Below are 17,239 nucleotides of genomic sequence, written 5' to 3' on the forward strand. Positions count from 1 at the left end.
TTGTGCTATGTAAACTGTTTGGGAGCCACATTTCTTACGGCTTTGATAGCCCCTCCTTTTTGCTTGTCATATAGGATTCTTTTTGGATGGGTTGCTCTGTTAGTTCTGACCCTGTCAGTATTGATATACCTAAGGATTCTGACTTTAATTTATACAGAACAGGAAAGTCGGAATATCCACCCATCATTCTCTTCACTGTGTATGGCAGGCAGAGAACACAGGGCTGTGTAAGTTAAGTAACAGTTTAAACTTGATGTTATGTTTCCCAGAAAGTAGTGTTCTTAAGGTGTTTACCCCAGATCTACAAGTGTCTGTGCACCTCCATTGTTTTCCAAACCTGGATTGATTATCTATATGCATTCCAACCTGCCTTTGAGATTTTAGACTATACTCAGCAGAGGTTCCGCACAGTTTTTTGTATTATAGACCTTTGTGCAAATCTCGTAAACTATTGACCTTCTCCCCAGAGACATATACGTTTACATAAACCCACACATTTTGCATATATCATTCAGGAGTGCATAGACTCCTGAAGGCTGTCCATGTACCAAGGTGAAGGACTTCTAATCTGAATTATTATTATTTTTTCGAGTCATAATTAATTTGGGAAATCCTTGGAAAGACTGAAAAAAGCTCTTAGTTAAGACTCAAAGTATTTCTGTTCTTAGAGGTTCTTCTCCCATCTTAGAATATCAAAGAATCAGACTACTAGATCATTTAAGTAAACTCTTGTCCAGGTCAGGATTCAGAATTCAGATTGGGCTTAATTTGAAGATACCAACCTAACTATGTCCTTTGTGATTTCACAGATATCTCTTCATTAGCCAGATCAGACATATGTAAAGAGAGACATCAGTAAATCTGGATCATCAGGTAAGCAAATGGGACTTCATTTTTATTTCTCCGTCAGTTAAGTCCTCTGGCAGTATGTGGTCATTTCCTATTATCTACTCTTTACTGCAGTGTGGGTCAGTAGATGATAAATATTTCTAAAGAGGAGGAAGCATATCCTTTCTTAAGTTTTACCAGATTACTTCCTTGGCTACTTGAAGTCAAATTTCTTTATTTTTATTTTATCTCATTATTATTTCATATATTCACACTTCAATAGTAGATAAAAATTCCCTGCTCTTCTTTTTTGTATATACTTTGGAGAGTTGTGGACAGCTCTCATATTGTTCTTTGGTTGTCAGCCAAGTTATACACATTTAGCTCCTTTAATCTTTCTTTGTAATTCACTTGGCTTGGCTGCTTTTTCTAGATTTCCCCCCATTTCATCTGCATCATTAATAAACAGAAAACACAGGCTCTACCCTGGCTTCTTCTATACCTTTCATTCTTTTTGCTTCCTGCTTTTGCCTCATATTCCTTGCTGAATTAAAGCCAGCCAGACATCAGTCTCTGGACCACTTTGGCAATACATGAATGCCTTGCCTACAACTATCAGTGTCCCATGCGGTAATAGCATCAGCAGTATATCCTAGAGGAAAGAAAGGAAATGCAAAAGGAGAACAGTGAGGAGCAAAATAATGTTTTTTTTTGATTATATGGCAGACTTACCCTTGCCGCCCAGAGCAAATCATTGTACCTGAAACCTTTATCACAGGTTTTGTTGTCCCAAAGTATTGTGCGTGGGCACTAATTTAAGTAAGAGAAGCATGTATATTGTTTGGAGTTTGGCCACTGTTCTCTCTGGATTTCTTCCCCATGTTCTCCCTCCCCTGTTGCCTTTCCCATCACTGATCGTGACTTGCTATCAGAATCTGTGGCCATGAACACAACTGGGTAGGGGATCATTTTGTCAGAAATTAGATAGGCTTAGGTGGTAAATGCTCCATGCCTCTATGTGTAACATCTGAGGCAAGTGCTTTAGTTCTTGCTATTTCTGTAACAGCCGTTGGTCTTCTTTTAACAGCTGATTCAGTGGAGATGTGCAGGAGGAAGGGACTCGTAGACCTTTGGTGCTATTCATCAATGCTGTAGTAGTTTTCACAACTTCTTTTTCCCCTCTGATTGGCAGGGAGAAGCATACTGCTTCTAGATGATGCTGAGCTTAGTGTAAAATATGCCAGCATGGGATCTGAGCTTGTCACAGTTCATTCTTTCTTTTCATTTGGTTTGTAGAAAATGGACCTCTACCTCTACTTATCTTGTGCATTAGAGAGAAAAAGGTCATACCTCTAGGAGCTAATGGCTTATTGGTGTTTTCGGTCTCCAGATTCAGGTAGTAGATTTAGTTGAAGCTTGCAGCAGCACACACTTGGCTTTCTCGTTTGTGTTAGCTTTGCTTCTAGTACAGAATTGAATAGGATAGAAGAGATGGTTTTCCTGTTTGTGTCTGTGGCAACTTCGTAGATGATTTGTGGTTTAATCCTTCAAACATTTTCGATCGTTTATCACCTCTTTCCCTGAAAAGGCATAAAATATTCAGATTCTAATGTTATAATCTTTTAATCAGATTATTTAATTTTGGAGAACTCAGGTTCACAATAGCAGCTGAGAAAGCTGCCTCTTAATAGTGACCTAAAAATTATAATACTTATATTAGTTCTTTTTTTGCAAGATTTTATGGCCTTCCTTCATACCCTCAGATTTTAAACAAGATTATGTGATGGTGTATCATGTACTTCTTGGTCTCTGGCCTCTTAAACAGGTAAATATATGACTTGGACCCCTTTTAAGTCTGATTTTTTAAAAATGTTAATCTCAAATGGCTTTTAAACTGTCGACAATATTGTACTCACGCTAATTTCTTTAGGCAATTGATCCATTCTTCAGCATAACTTTTGTTTCTTGGGTCTTTTCAAGACCTGTCAAAGAAAACAAAATGCTAACCTGACTTTAAAGGGGCAAAATAAATTCCCCCCCTCTGTACTATATTATTCTTTGTTCTCTATGTGCATCAAAGTGACAATCCCACACTGTCTCAATTGAGGGAGCCTAGCGCAAAAATAAAAAACAGCCTGGCACTGTTCTAGGCTGGCAGCCAAAATGTTTTGTGTAGCTTGGTTCTGGCAGTGGTTTTCATAAGGCAGAGGGTCGACCCTCCCAGCCTCACTGAAGGAAAGCAAGCAGCCTTAGTTTTTCCTACTTATACCATTTCTTTTCCCTCGTCTTCCTCTTTCTTCATGTAAAACACCATCATGAAAAAAAAACTTGTTCTTAAATAGAGACATCATTCTCCTCATAACTTCCACATTTACTAAATGGCATTGTTCCTTATAGAAGCTTGTGCTAAATTTGCCTTTTCCAGCTCTCCTAGAGATTTCCTTCACAGTTGCATTTTTGCCATACTTTTCAGAAAACCCTTCTGAATATTGCTAACTTTCGTCACGTTGACATAGTATTTTTGATTGGTAGGAATCTTGTCTTGCTTCACAGCTTATTATTTGAATTGAAACTCTTCAGTAATATTTGCTTATATTATATGGATTTTTTTGCCAAGCTATCTTTTGTTGAGACCAAAAAGCTTGCTATTGTTTTCTATTTTTGTCAGACTCAGAGTCAGTTCATATCTTGTATAGATTGAATACTCATTTTTGGAATGTCTGATAAGTGTAGCTAGATAAGCAAGTGAGCTTCCATTAAATACAAGGATGTGCATTAAAAATTTTTTCCTTTGAAATCAAAATGCAAGGTAAAACACAAAAGCATTTTTTAAGTTTCCCAATGTTTTCTAAATTGTAATTAGTGACCTATTATTACAAGGGATGTGGAAATGTAGCATTATGATTTTTAAGTGACGATTTGAAGAGGAGACTAGATTTTCACTATGAGCAAACATTCTATGAAATTTCGTAGAATGTTCCTCAAAATGTAAATGTTTTTTCTGTTGTATTAAGCAAAACAAATGATTTACTTTCATGTGATCTACTTTAAAAATTAGTGCTTTACAATCAAGATACGAATAGTTAAACAGGCAGAATTTGTTTTCTTAGGAGGAGATTGATATTATTTTGACTGATTTTTATTTTTAAAATTGTCAATGATTTCTAGCAATGAGAAAATTACTTTGGGAGGAAAAACTCCTGTATTTTTGTAAATGTGTAACAAATGTGACTAAAAAGAAAGTAAACAGTGGTTTGTGTTAGAATGATTAAGGTGAAACATTTTTGTATGCCATATATGCTGGAAAATATATCTATTATGGATACATTAAGACAAACTTGTGCAATCTAAGAGTTGTTCTTTTTTTTTTCCCAGAGATTTTTAATTTAAAAAATGCTTTAAAATAATTAAAAGGATTTGTAAAACAGGTATATCAGAAGTATGCATTAAATAAACTCACCTGTTATTTTCTCATTCTCAAGACAGGTTCAGCAACATATTGGCTCATTACTTTAACAAAACAAACAAATACTCAAATTGATTTTGTATGTATAATGCATGTGTATTAAATGCTGTGATTCTTGAGTCCCTCCAATGCTGTTTTTTTTTTTTTTTAACTTGTATTTAAGTGGCTTTTTCTGTAGAGCAGCTAAAATGAATCTGAGTGAGGTGCTTGTTAAGTTATATTAATTAAATCTTTAGGTCAACATTTTTTTTTTTTTTTTTTTTAATTTTTGGCCGTGTTGGGTCTTCGTTTCTGTGCGAGGGCTTTCTCTAGTTGTGGCGAGCGGGGGCCACTCCTCATCGCGGTGCACGGGCCTCTCACCGTCGCGGCCTCTCTTGTTGCGGAGCACAGGCTCCAGATGTGCAGGCTCAGTAGCTGTGGCGCACGGGCTTAGCTGCTCCGCGGCATGTGGGATCTTCCCGGACCAGGGCTCGAACCCGTGTCCCCAGCATTGGCAGGCGGATTCTCAACCACTGCGCCACCAGGGAAGCCCAGGTCAACATTTTAAGCTTAAGAATGATGACGTTTTTTAGAAGGAATGCCAGTGAAATTGTTTTTTCCTCTTGGTCCAGTTAAGTGCATGACTGTCTTGAGTCCTTTGTGTCAAGGTTGTTTTTTTTTAACATCTTTATTGGAGTATAATTGCTTTACAAAGGTTTTTTAATATTAGAATTGGAGGTTAAAGATGATACAGACAAAAACTCTTTCCTTCTGTATGTTCACGTATGTTGAATGTTAATTGTATATTGAATACTGTTTATTGACTTTAAATACATTTTCTCCATTGGTATAATTTTTATTTGCAATTAAGCCCTTTGTCTTTTCTGTGGTAGGAATATATCTTTTGATGACTTTAGGAACTGAAACATGAATTGTCCTATTTATTTGTTTATTCTAACTGTACACAGAGGCATAGTAGAAATATATTTAAGACCTATAATGTTTGAGCAGTGTTTTTGATAAATGCTATTGAGTTTTTCATTTTTGTAAGTAATAAATACTACAGTTTTGTTTAATTCAGGACACATATCAAGGCTGCTATATCTTTATAGTTTGATATTATGCAGTTTGCAGAAATTATGATATAGAAACTTAATCATTATATTTGTAGAAACGTGGAAAAATACATTTATTAACGGATGCCAGCAAAATTGGATTAATACCAAATTTATTATTTTAACCAGGACTTTATTATATTACGTACCACGTTTATAATTATAGCCAGTATTTTATTTCATTTGAATATCAGTACAGATTTTAAACCTAACTCCTGGGTAGGTGCTGTTTGATAACAAATATTGGTAACATATAATGACAAATAGTGATTTCTAAGTTTATGTGGTCAAAAATATGAGTGACCTTCCCTGAGGTGTATAGTACATACTTCAGTGTTAAAAGTCATTAGAGAGTATTACATGAAAGAGTATGTTTTAATTCAGTTGTTTGATTCTCCCCTTAGTTTTTGGTACATTTTAATTCCTCCTGCCCGACATCTTATATTATCATTCTGTAGAATACTTTCACAAGTATTTCATATGTTTTCTGTGGCATCTCACACTGCTCACTTTTTATCCATAGTACCATATGAATCCCCCTTTCAGGTTTACGCTGCATATTTTAAGCTGCTGATAGAGTAAGTAGATTGCAAGGTAAAGTGACATTTAGCTTTTTGAGCTAGTCTCATTTTTAGCATGAGAGCAGGGTTTTTTTTTTTTTTTCCCCCTGTTCTAAATCTTCTCATATTTCGCATTCAAACAATCTAACTAACATGGAACAAAGAAATTCAGAGATTTGGCTACAGCAGTAATTGAAATGCATCAAAAAGTGGCTACTACAATACAATTTTATTAATGAATGATCTACATTGGTTCCAGCTGTGTCCATGTGATTAGGCCTTCAGCAGGCAACAATGGGTATTTCCCTATTGCTTTTATTTGATTTCCAAGAATGTGTCATCTGTTACATCAGCCCCTGCCAATATGCCCCCGTAAAAGTGTTTTTTTTTTTTCTTCCAAATTTCTGAAGCATAAGTTGAATACCCACACATATCCCTGCCGAAATATTGTTTCTAGTGAATAGTGGCCTAGGTTTGTATGCCTGGTGTTGCATACCAAAATTTCAGAATATAAATTAAAGTAAATGTTTATTAAGTTTATCAGTTAATTTTTGGAAGTGTGGTTGCCTGGTAATGCTAAAGATAGACTAGTTTTGCTTTTACGTTTCCATCTTAATATTTTATTACAGTAGTATAATGTGTTATAGAGGTGGACAAGCTTGCAGATTGAAATGGGGATCGTCCAGATTGTTCCCTTCCCTGGACCATATGGTATAGTTCTAAAAGCCTTTTGTACGCTGTCTGTTCAGCTTATTGTAAACTCAATCTTTAGTGCACCTAAAAAGATAACCAAATAAAAATGGGCCTGAGAAAAAGGACTTCCTATCATGTAAGTGCCCTAGAAGTATTTGCTTTAAAGGAGATAACTGCAGATGAAATTGAAGTTGAGATGACGTAAACAAAGGAAACTTATTCTATGAATTTTCTTTTGAGTTCATATGGACTGTAGTAGATTGTCTTTGAATGTTGGTTTTAAAATGAAGCATTTATGTTATCGGACTATGCTTAGTATCCTTATTTCTCCCATTCTTGCAGTCTCATGAAGATGAGATGTAGTTTTTATCTATTTTACAGAGGAAGTCTCTACCTATAAACAGTGCCAAGGAGTATATAAGCCCCAGGTTTTATGAATATATAGGTTTGTGTTTTTTTTTGACTGATTTTGCTGGGAATTTAGGGCTAGAACTATCAATAGTTTCATCATTTTAGCCATTACCCATACTCAGAGATATTTGTAAAATTTTCTAATTCTTTTTCCTTTTTCTCTGGCCCCTTTACCTATTATGATTCCGTAATTCTATTTTAGGAAAATAGGATAAGAGATTGCTTATTCCATATGCTAAGACTCTTTAAAAGCTGAGAATGTGAGTGATTTCTCCTGACTTTCTCTCCCCTTCCCTCCAAAGTACTGCTGTTAGAGAAGAGCATTAGACATTACCCATTGCTTTTTGGCACAAGAGATTTGAAGCTGAAATTCTACCAAATGGGAAAAAAAAAAAAAAAAAAAAAAAAGGAGAGCCTGTGAAGAACATGATTCTTTACTCTATCATTACCCTGAGCCACTGAAAGGGTAACGGAGAGGAACTCAAATGTTATTGGAATGTGTAATTTTCCTCTGAATGGCCACAGTGAAATATATTTGAACAAAAAAGGCAGAAAAAAAGTATGTGTGGCATATGGAGTTGATGGTGGTTGAAATTAATGAATCGTTTTAGCAGTGTACAATTGAAACTATCTCAAGAACAGTACACATTTAAAATATGTCCAACTGAAACTTACGTAGAGAGACAGATTACTACCTTAGGGAGGCTAATAGAGATAGGTGGGATATGGCAATGATATAATAATGCTAGTGATAAATTGGATGAAGAATACTTGTTGGATATGTATTTTTCAAGTTTGAAATTTTTTTAGAAACAGAGACACTGATTTCAAGTTGCGGGGAGTCTTTCCTATTTTAAAAATACCATTATCTTGAGGTCTTTATTATGAAGATACTTTTTTAAAAAAATTAATTAATTAATTAATTTAGTTTTGGCTGTGCTGGGTCTTCGTTTCTGCGCGAGGGCTTTCTCTAGTTGCGGCGAGCGGGGGCCACTCTTCATCGCGGTGCGCAGACCTCTCACTATCGCGGCCTCTCTTGTTGCGGAGCACAGGCTCCAGACGCGCAGGCTCAGTAGTCGTGGCTCACGGGCCCAGTCGCTCCGTGGCATGTGGGATCCTCCCAGACCAGGGCTCGAACCCGTGTCCCCTGCATTGGCAGGCAGACTCTCAACCACTGCGCCACCAGGGAAGCCCTGAAGATACGTTTTAAGATGCTCACAAAATTGAAAAACATAGTTTATACTTTCAAATAAGCTAGGTTCCTCTTTCCTTCTCTCTCTTCATTCTCATTTCTTACCCCTTTCTTCAGCTGTTTACTTGTATGTGTATATTACATATATGAATGATTTATATCATGCTATAAGAAATGTTATTTTATAGATTTGGGGGATTGAAGGTTTCAGTTAGGAAAAGAAAGAAAAATCCTGTAATGACTATGCAACAAATGTATTTCTGTGGAAGAGTTAGAACATGTTTATTTAAGTAATCTGGATTACAGAAAATTATAGTAAAACTGTGGACATGAAAATTCAAAATTGTTTTTAATTCCTCTAGCTAGAAAGGACTAGATAACAGCTGAATTAAGGAAGAAGGAGCCATAGTCCAACTCAAACATCTCCTTTTTGTTGTAGCTTTCTTTTAATGGTAAAAATGCCTCTGGCTCCAAGTGGTAGAAAATCTTACTGACTGACTTAAATGAGTAAGGGTTTTATTTGTCTCCTGGCGTAAGAAGTCGGGAGGCAGTTAGTTCACAGGTAACTGATGCCATCAGGGGTCCAGGTAACATTATCCTTCTCCATCATCCTTAGCACATAATGCTTGCTTCTTATTCCACAGATGACTTTTGTACCTATAGAAATTGTGTTTACTTTGAAGCAGGAAGAAAAGTAAAGGGAGCCCAGAAGCCTAGTTTTCATGGAGAACTTTCTCTTTTTCTTTAGAAAGAGAGGCCCGCTCCTGGGGACTTCTGCCTACATCTCAGGGGCCAAAAGTGTGTCACCTAACTACCTCTAGAATGAGATAAAAAGTATTTAGCTTTCTAGCCTTTATTTTGGAGGAAGGCAGGGAGAAGGAGAATTGGAATGAGTGTCAAGTGATCCATCCTGAAGTTATCTGCCATACTTCCTTAGTTCTTTTTGTATAGTTAGTTGCTTGGACCTTTGAACTTCCGGGGTACTTGTTGTAGAAAGTGTTGACTTAAAAAAATGCACAACATGAGAATTGCGAGTTAAGTTTTATTTGGGACAAAACGAGGACTGCAGCCCGGGAGACAGCATTTCAGGTAACTCTGAGAAACTGCTCCAAGGAGGTGAAGGGAGGAGCCAGGATATATAGGAGTTTTGCAACAAAAGGGCGGGTAGTTGGGAATGTCAAAAGATTACTGTTAATTAAAGAAAACCAGATATCTCAAGGACTTTAGCGCTTTTCTATGTACGGGAAGATTCAAGAATCTGGGCTCACTGAAATCATTCCTTTGATATGCACGTCAGCTATCTGGGGCCAGTATCCTGTATTTTCACATCCTGAGTTTCCTTAGGGCTCACTACAGGGAGTGGCCTCAGTCTGATGGCTGCTAGATGGCAGGTATTCTTTTCAGCCCTGAGTCTCCTCAGTGCTCACCAGCTCACATTGGAGGTTTGCAATCGTTGATGACTGTGGCATCCTTTGTTTATTGATATGGCAGGAAATATTCCATTCCATTTATAAGTATTCCATTTATCAAAAGCAACTTGCTGGGGTTCCCTGGTAGTGCAGTGGTTAAGAATCCTCCTGCCAATGCAGGGGACATGGGTTCGATCCCTGGTCAGGGAAGATCCCACATGCCACAGAGCAACTAAGCCCGTGCGCCACAACTACTGAGCCTGCGCTCTAGAGCCCGCGAGCTACAGTTACTGAAGCCCGCACACCTAGAGCCCATGCTCCGCAGCGGGAGAAGCCACCGCACCACAGCGAAAAGCGGCCCCTGCTCGCCGCAACTAGAGAGGGCCCGCGTGCAGCAACAGAAACCCAACTCAGCCATAAATAAATTTGTTAAAAAAAAAAAAAAAGCAACTTGATGTTTGTTCCCTTTTGACATCCAGTACATGTGTTTTGGTATTGTGAGGTTATATTTCTGTGACTGAGGACAGAAACTCTAATTAGGTCATCTTGGCTTGGTGTCCCTACTACACTCAGCACAGTGCCTAGATAGACCCTCAATAAAACACTTGTTAAATGAATGAATAAGTACTAAGAAATATATTTGTTAATATAATGGGTATAAATCATTTATATATGTAAAGGGCACAGTCATATTTTTAATTTGTGAGGGTTGTGGACTACATTTTACAAAATTGTTCATTATTGCTAAGGGGACATCAATGTAAAGATGTCAAAGTTGTTTTGAGTAGAAGATATTCAGTTACAAGGGTTATAAAAAAATCCTCAAAATGACTTAGTACCAATACTTTTGTTGGAGCAAGTTATTCCATGGGTAAATTAAAAAATATAATTTCTTTTTAACTCCATGAATAGATTATTGTTTAAACAAGGATATTTTGTAGTTCTCATATATTAAGATTTCAGTTTTTGAAGAAATAAGCAATTTGAATTTATTAATGAGGCAAATAAGTCATTTGATAATTTATATTATTGATGTTGATTTATAAGGAGGAGTTATTAGACCCTTGGAAGCCTTATGGCTAAGAGCACACTAAATCAAAATTTATCCTAGGTGGCATTTTGGCTATATTCTTAGAGTGGTAGCTTCATATTTTTCCACTGCGCATGCAAATGGTTACATACGATAGAAAAACATGTCTGAAAGAAACCCTAAGAAGTCATCTTTACATCTGCTTGCTTTGCCCTAAACTAAGAAGAAAGCAGACTATGTCTTTTTTCAAAATCTGCAGAACAAATGGCTCAGGGTATAACTTGGTAGTGTGAATCAGTGCTTCACAACTCCTCCTATGTCTAACCTAAATCCCTTTTGTTGTATTTTCATTCTGTTTCTTTTATTTTGACCTCAGAGGACAAAGCAAACAACTCTCCACTATCTCCCATACAACATCCCCTATATAGCACTATTTTAATAAATTCCTCCCTTTTCATTCACGATGGCAGGGTTGTTGGCACCTTAATTACTAAAACAACCTGTGCATGGATAGAACTTATCTCAGAGCAGGGAATGTATTCAAGTATCTGGAACTCAAATTTTCTATCTGAGCAGTTTATAGTCACTGAAAATAAAGGAGGCCCTTTTAACATTCAGAAGCAGTCCTGGGAGAGAGTGCCTACATAATCACAATTTAGGCAAGATAGTTTTCTAGATTTGGAATTGGGTATCCATAGTCAGTCTCTTGGTCCTTAAGATGCTGTTTTGGTCATACTTCAGGAAGTAATAATTTATAGGCCAACACTTTGCACTTAAAAATATTGCTTGTAAAAGTTCAACCTTTTCTCACTATTTTCACCTTTGTATTCTCAGCAATTAATAGAGTGTCTGGCCTAAATAAAGTAGGCACTTAGTAAATATTTGTTAAATGAATTGTTTGAGTATCCCTTGGTAATGCTTCCTAATATAGGTAACTTTAGGTTTTGCATTTCCCCATTCCTCTTTAATTTTATGCTGCCCAATAAGCACTCATGGTTTACTTTTTGTTGTCTTTGTCCTCATTCAATGATACTTGCAATGATTTAGAACTTATTTGAATAGCTGATTGCTGGACAGTTCACTTTATAATGCTGCTATAATCTTCAATTCAGGAATACCTCTTTTGCCCCCTCGCCTTTTGTGAGGGTTTCTTGTAGTCTATTGACGAGAATTTGAAACACATTAATTGAATGCCTGGCATACAAAGTACTTTGCTGGATTATGCATAGATATAACTATGAATTGTACACAAACTCTGCTGCCACAGAAACAAAATCTGGTTGGGAAGACACACACATATACTGTACAACGATAGTATAAGTAGGATTGTGGTAGCTGCTCTTATTGGGGTGTAAGCCAAGTTGGTGTTACTACAGAGGAAGGAGTAATTACTTCTGATAGGGTGAATATGGGTAAGCAGTTGACTTAAACCTTCATGGATGAAATGGGATTTCAGTGGAGTCTTGAACTGTATATATGTAGGAATTTGACAGGTAGTAAAGGTGAAAGGATTCCAGAAAGAAGAAGTAGCACTAGCAGTGCTTGATGGTGGGAACGTATATGGAATGTTTGATAAATGGCAAGGAGTCTGTTGTGTTTGGAGTAATGGTAGGCTTGTGGCAGTGATAGGAGTTGAGGCTAAAAAGGAACTTGGGACCAAATTTTAAGAGGTCTTGTTTCTTGTTAAGTAATTTTCTTTCTTAGGTAGAAATAATCGTATGTTTTTGAGAGGATGGACACTAAGGTACCTGTAAATTTCAGAGGAAGAATGGAAGACAGATTAAATATAGTTGAGGTTGAGGATGATAAGGGAGGCTGAGGGCAGAAGGGCTTGGGAGGGGAGGGCCTGATACCAGAGGTTTGAGGTGGGTCAGCTAAAAGCCCTGCAGGTTGTTGATGTGTTCAGAGTTGTGCAGCAGTGTCCTGGCTCCCAGTAGTGGGCGCTTTCCAATTTTGAGCCTTCTTTCCACTATGTCATTTTGGAAGACTGTGGAGACTAAGTATTTTAGCCTGAATTCTACAATAGAAGAAAGCAAAAGGAGAAAAGAGTTGAATGAACGAAGAGTATCTGCACATTTCTTCAGTTCTTCTTTGTAATTGGGATTTTGGCTGCTGTACTTCCTAGGCTCTCGGTTCATCTTCTTGAAGTAGAACTTGCTATTGGTCCCTCTTTGAGAACCAGTTCAACTGGTTAATAACATTTTTCACTCTGTATTGTAGTTATATCCAGGCTTGAGGCCAGAAACTATATTTGGGTCATTTTAATATCACAAAACACTTAGCCTAATTTTCAGAATGTAATCATTCAATAAATGCTTGTTGAATAAAGCAAATGCGTTTATGCTTTGCCGTCACACAGACCTTCCTGCTCTCTGCACATGCCAAGCATATTCCATCTCAGTATCTTGCTGTGCCTGTTGCCTGGAAGGCTTTAGATCCAGGTCTGCAGAGCCTCCTCCCTCTCTTCTTCTGGTTTCTGTTTAGATGTCATCTCATCATCAGTGAAGCGTCCTCAGTCAACTCCATATAAAATCCTGCCCTTCCCCAACCCCAGTCCTCAGCAGCCCTTATTCTCTATTACCCTGTGTTATTTTTCTTTATAGTACGTGCCACCATCTGATGTACATTTACTTGATGATTGTCGTTTTACTCCAATTAGAAAGAAATTTCTTATGATAACAGGAACGTTTGTTTTGTTGCCCAGTTTATCCCCAAGTACCTGGAACAATGATGGGCACGTAGTAGGCACGATAGATATTTGCTAAATGAATGAATGGTAAAAACTAGACTGAAAAGGAAAATAAACATTCATTTGCAGGTTTGTTTATTGTTTTATGCAAGCAATGGTATTGTTACAACTTTTATGATATCAAATCATTAATATTGCTCTCAGAAAAATAAAAACAAATTCTATTTTTTATAGATTGTGCCTGTGAAATCTAATTATGGATTAGTATTTGTTTTAAAAATATTTGAATGCCAAGCATATCCAGTTAGAAAACACTTTTATTATCCATGCCAGCTTAATTTTTAAGGCAGTGAAATGGAAGACTGTCATTTCAGCAAGCAACTTATTTTCATTTGTGAGAATGGAATATTTTGAATATTCTAATTGATTTTTGAGGATGGTTTTACAAGAAAATAATCCTTGTTTCTATTTTCTCAGAAAGGTGTGAGCTTATGACTGACTTTGGATAAATGTCTGGAAGAGCGTCAGTCAGTCCCAAAGTAAAAAAGGTCAGTCTTGAGATACTGAAAACTTTAAAAAAGACCTGATTAAAAAAATTATTTTATATGTGTATTTAAAGTTTACAAAGCAATCTAGACTGCTTATCATGAGTTCAGCCTTCTCTTTTATTGTATTTTACTGCAAATTCACTTGGATATTTTTCCAGAAATCTGAAGTTTGTAATTTGGCAGTAAAAAAGTTGGTTATCAAATCAATATTATTATTATTCTTTAAAAATTTATTTATTTTTGGCTGCATTGGGTCTTCGTTGCTGTGCGCGGGCTTTCTCTAGTTGTGGAGAGCGGGGGCTACTCTTCATTGCGGTGCGCGGGCTTCTCATTGCGGTGGCTTCTCTTGTTGCGGAGCACGGGCTCTAGAGCGCAGGCTCAGTAGTTGTGGCGCACGGGCTTAGTTACTACGCAGTATGTGGGATTTTCCCGGACCAGGGCTCGAACCTGTGTCCCCTGCATTGGCAGGCGGATTCTTAACCACTGCGCCACCAGGGAAACCCTCAAATCAATATTATTATATGGCTTTTAGTGTCATAAGAATTCCCTTTTGGAAACCCATAGAAACTCATTTTTTCTCACCATAAACTTTATGTCACTTTTCTGTAAGGTCAGAGTACTAATGTTGGAGGTGATCTGCTCTGGGACAGAGAGTCAACAAATTGGTAATAAAAGTTAAAAAATGCCACATGGCTCTTTCCTAGGATTAGGATTTCTTCTTCATATCAAGTTCGTGCTCGTTTTAAAATGTGGAAAGTTACATATTGATAGGTGTATTCTTAGTTTCCCTTTAAAAATAGATGGAATGATAAGCTTGTCTCTAATTTTTCATTTACATGTTTCATATTTTTATTAGTATTTTTGTGTTTTCTGGAAGTTAGTTTTTAATTACTTGTATACTTTTAGTGGTAGGTTGTTTTCTTTCTACATTTGTAAGTGAAGTTTTTCAGTATAGATGATTTTAAAAATGAAATATGATGAAACAGTTACATTGGAAAACAATTCCAGGAATAATAGAGTTATTTCTTATTACTTGAAAATGAAACATGGTGTTTAAATTGTAAAAAGTACTAGAACTTGGAGGCTCCATTTAAAAATGTTTCTCTACTAAGCCTAAGTTGCCATTGAGTTAATATTAATTAATTAATTAAAAATAACAGCTTTATTGAGATATAATTCACATGCCATAAAATTTAACTTTATCAAGTATCCAGTTAATATTTATTGAGTATCCATTCATCTACTGCATGTATCTAAATATAGGAATGATCTGAGTGGTTATGAGAGGAGACAGTCTTTTAATGTTGCAGGACTGTGTCTCTAGTAGTTGGATAGCCAATGAGTCTCTTTCTTTTTTCAAACGTGTAACACATATGGATGATAATGCAATAACATTTTTCTTCTTTCTTAATACAGACACTTTGGAAATTACGTGTGAAACTAGAAGTTCTTTCAATTTTATTCACCTTAATTAAATATTTCCCCTTATTTCAAGACGCATACCTAATTATTTACGGCTCCAGTTAATTTTGCCATTTTACTTGAACTTTAAAACTTTGAGTTTGTGCTATACTTACCCATGTTCCTATTCAAAACCATAAGTACCAAAATAATATTTTAGTTCTTAACACGCTCTGTCAAAGTACAGCTCCAGATTTCTTATATATAGTAAATAAAGATCTTGATCTGTTTATAATTATTTAATAATTCGAGTACATTTTTAAATTAATTGAGTATTACTTTTATTTCATGCATTAGGCAAGCAGTATTTGCAAAATCAAATTATAGTGTTTGTGACTAACCCTAGCTGCATTAGTTTAACCCTTGATGATTATTTTTTAATAAGTTTCCTTATAGCAATAGCAGTTAAAATAATTTGAAAACCACTTGCAATCTCCTGAAGGGGAGGAAGCCTTCAGTAATTGGGAAGTAGTTTGTTATTGCAAATGATTTGGCCTCCTTCCCTAAAGTTAAGAAAAATTTATAGTTTCTTTTAAGTTGAAACATATTCAGTGAAGATAACTTGAAGAATAAAATGAAGTACAAAGAGAAAAACAAAATCGCTCATAATTCTACCATAAATGATTATTTATATCTACCTGTGTGCATGTGCACTCTCTCATGTTTATCTAGTCATTCCATCATATATTTTAATATATTCATTTCATGCAGTCACACAATAGTAGAGACATTTTCCCATGCCAGTAAACAGTCTTCATTATGATTTTTGATCATTAATCATTTGATCATAAGAAATCCTTTTTTTTTTTTGGATATTTTGATTGTTTTCAATTTGGGGCAAAGACTTTAAGAAAGATTCTTGACAAGTTCCAGAGTTAATTGTTGGACGTGTTATTGTTGAATCAAAAGATATGCACAGTTTTCAAACCTTTTGTCTTATGTTCAAATGTGATAGGACATTTTAATACTTTCAAGCAGATCTAGCCTTATGCATTAGTAGAGTAGGTAGCAGCCTTCAGGCTGTGTTTTCAGGACTTGAGAAGGGTCCTTTTAATTCACAACTATTCTCATCTACAATTAACCCTTGAACAGCTCAGGTTTGAACTGCATGGGTCTGCATATACCAGGATAGTTTTCAGTAGTAAATACTACAGTACTCTAGGGTCTGTGGTGGGTTGGATTTGCACATTGGAAGGAAATTACTATAAATTATACATGGATTAACCTCCCTCTTCCTCTTGTTCTTCAAGGATCAACTGTACTTTGCAGAGGGCTGAAATTTCACCATCACCTGTCGCTCCTTTGTCACGTACAGGTGCTCCCAGGAGAGGTAACACATTGCGCCCCTCAGGCATTTACTCTGAACAATCTGAAGGAGTTTATCTGATATTTTAAATTTAGTTCTTGCAAGTAAAGTTTAGAAACAAGGCAGGAAAAGGGACATTAGAGCATTGAGCAAGAGGGATAAGTGGAAGCAAAGTATTTCTTTACTTCATTCAGTTCTACTAAAATCAGTTGAATGACCATTATATGAAATACAGGATATTATATACCTAGTTTTAGGAGTTTAAGTTATTATCTCTCTCAACAGTGATTCAGGCTGTTTGTTAACTTTGAATGCTAATTAATCCAGTAGAGAGACTTACGGTCCCAGATATGGAACACATATATGCTAGTAGAGTTGCAAGGGGGAATTAATTAACTCCTAAGCAACCTTACTCTGTTTGAACACAGTGTTTGCAAACTGTGAAATTACTTCCTTAAGAGATAGTGAGGATGCAGAGTGCGGTTTTGGGTAGTTTGCAAAGAATACGCTGTGCTGTAGGGTCTGCCTCATTAGACCAAATATTTGTATTAT

At 36.3% G+C, this 17,239-nt stretch overlaps 1 protein-coding gene across 18 annotated transcripts in view; it reads left to right on the forward strand.

Annotated features, from left to right (window-relative positions):
* Positions 1-809: 809 nt before the first annotated feature.
* The window catches only part of GTDC1 (glycosyltransferase like domain containing 1), a 384,238-nt gene continuing 367,808 nt past the window's right edge, over positions 810-17,239 (forward strand). For all 18 annotated transcript variants that reach the window (XR_014245700.1, XR_014245701.1, XR_014245702.1 and 15 more), the window contains exons 1-3: positions 810-873; positions 13,850-13,920; positions 16,632-16,711. The gene's annotated coding sequence lies outside the window, so the exon portion shown is untranslated. The remainder of the gene's footprint in view (positions 874-13,849; positions 13,921-16,631; positions 16,712-17,239) is intronic.

Source organism: Balaenoptera borealis (genome assembly GCF_965194805.1).
Source record: "Balaenoptera borealis genome assembly, chromosome: 6".
Lineage (NCBI taxonomy): Eukaryota > Metazoa > Chordata > Mammalia > Artiodactyla > Balaenopteridae > Balaenoptera > Balaenoptera borealis.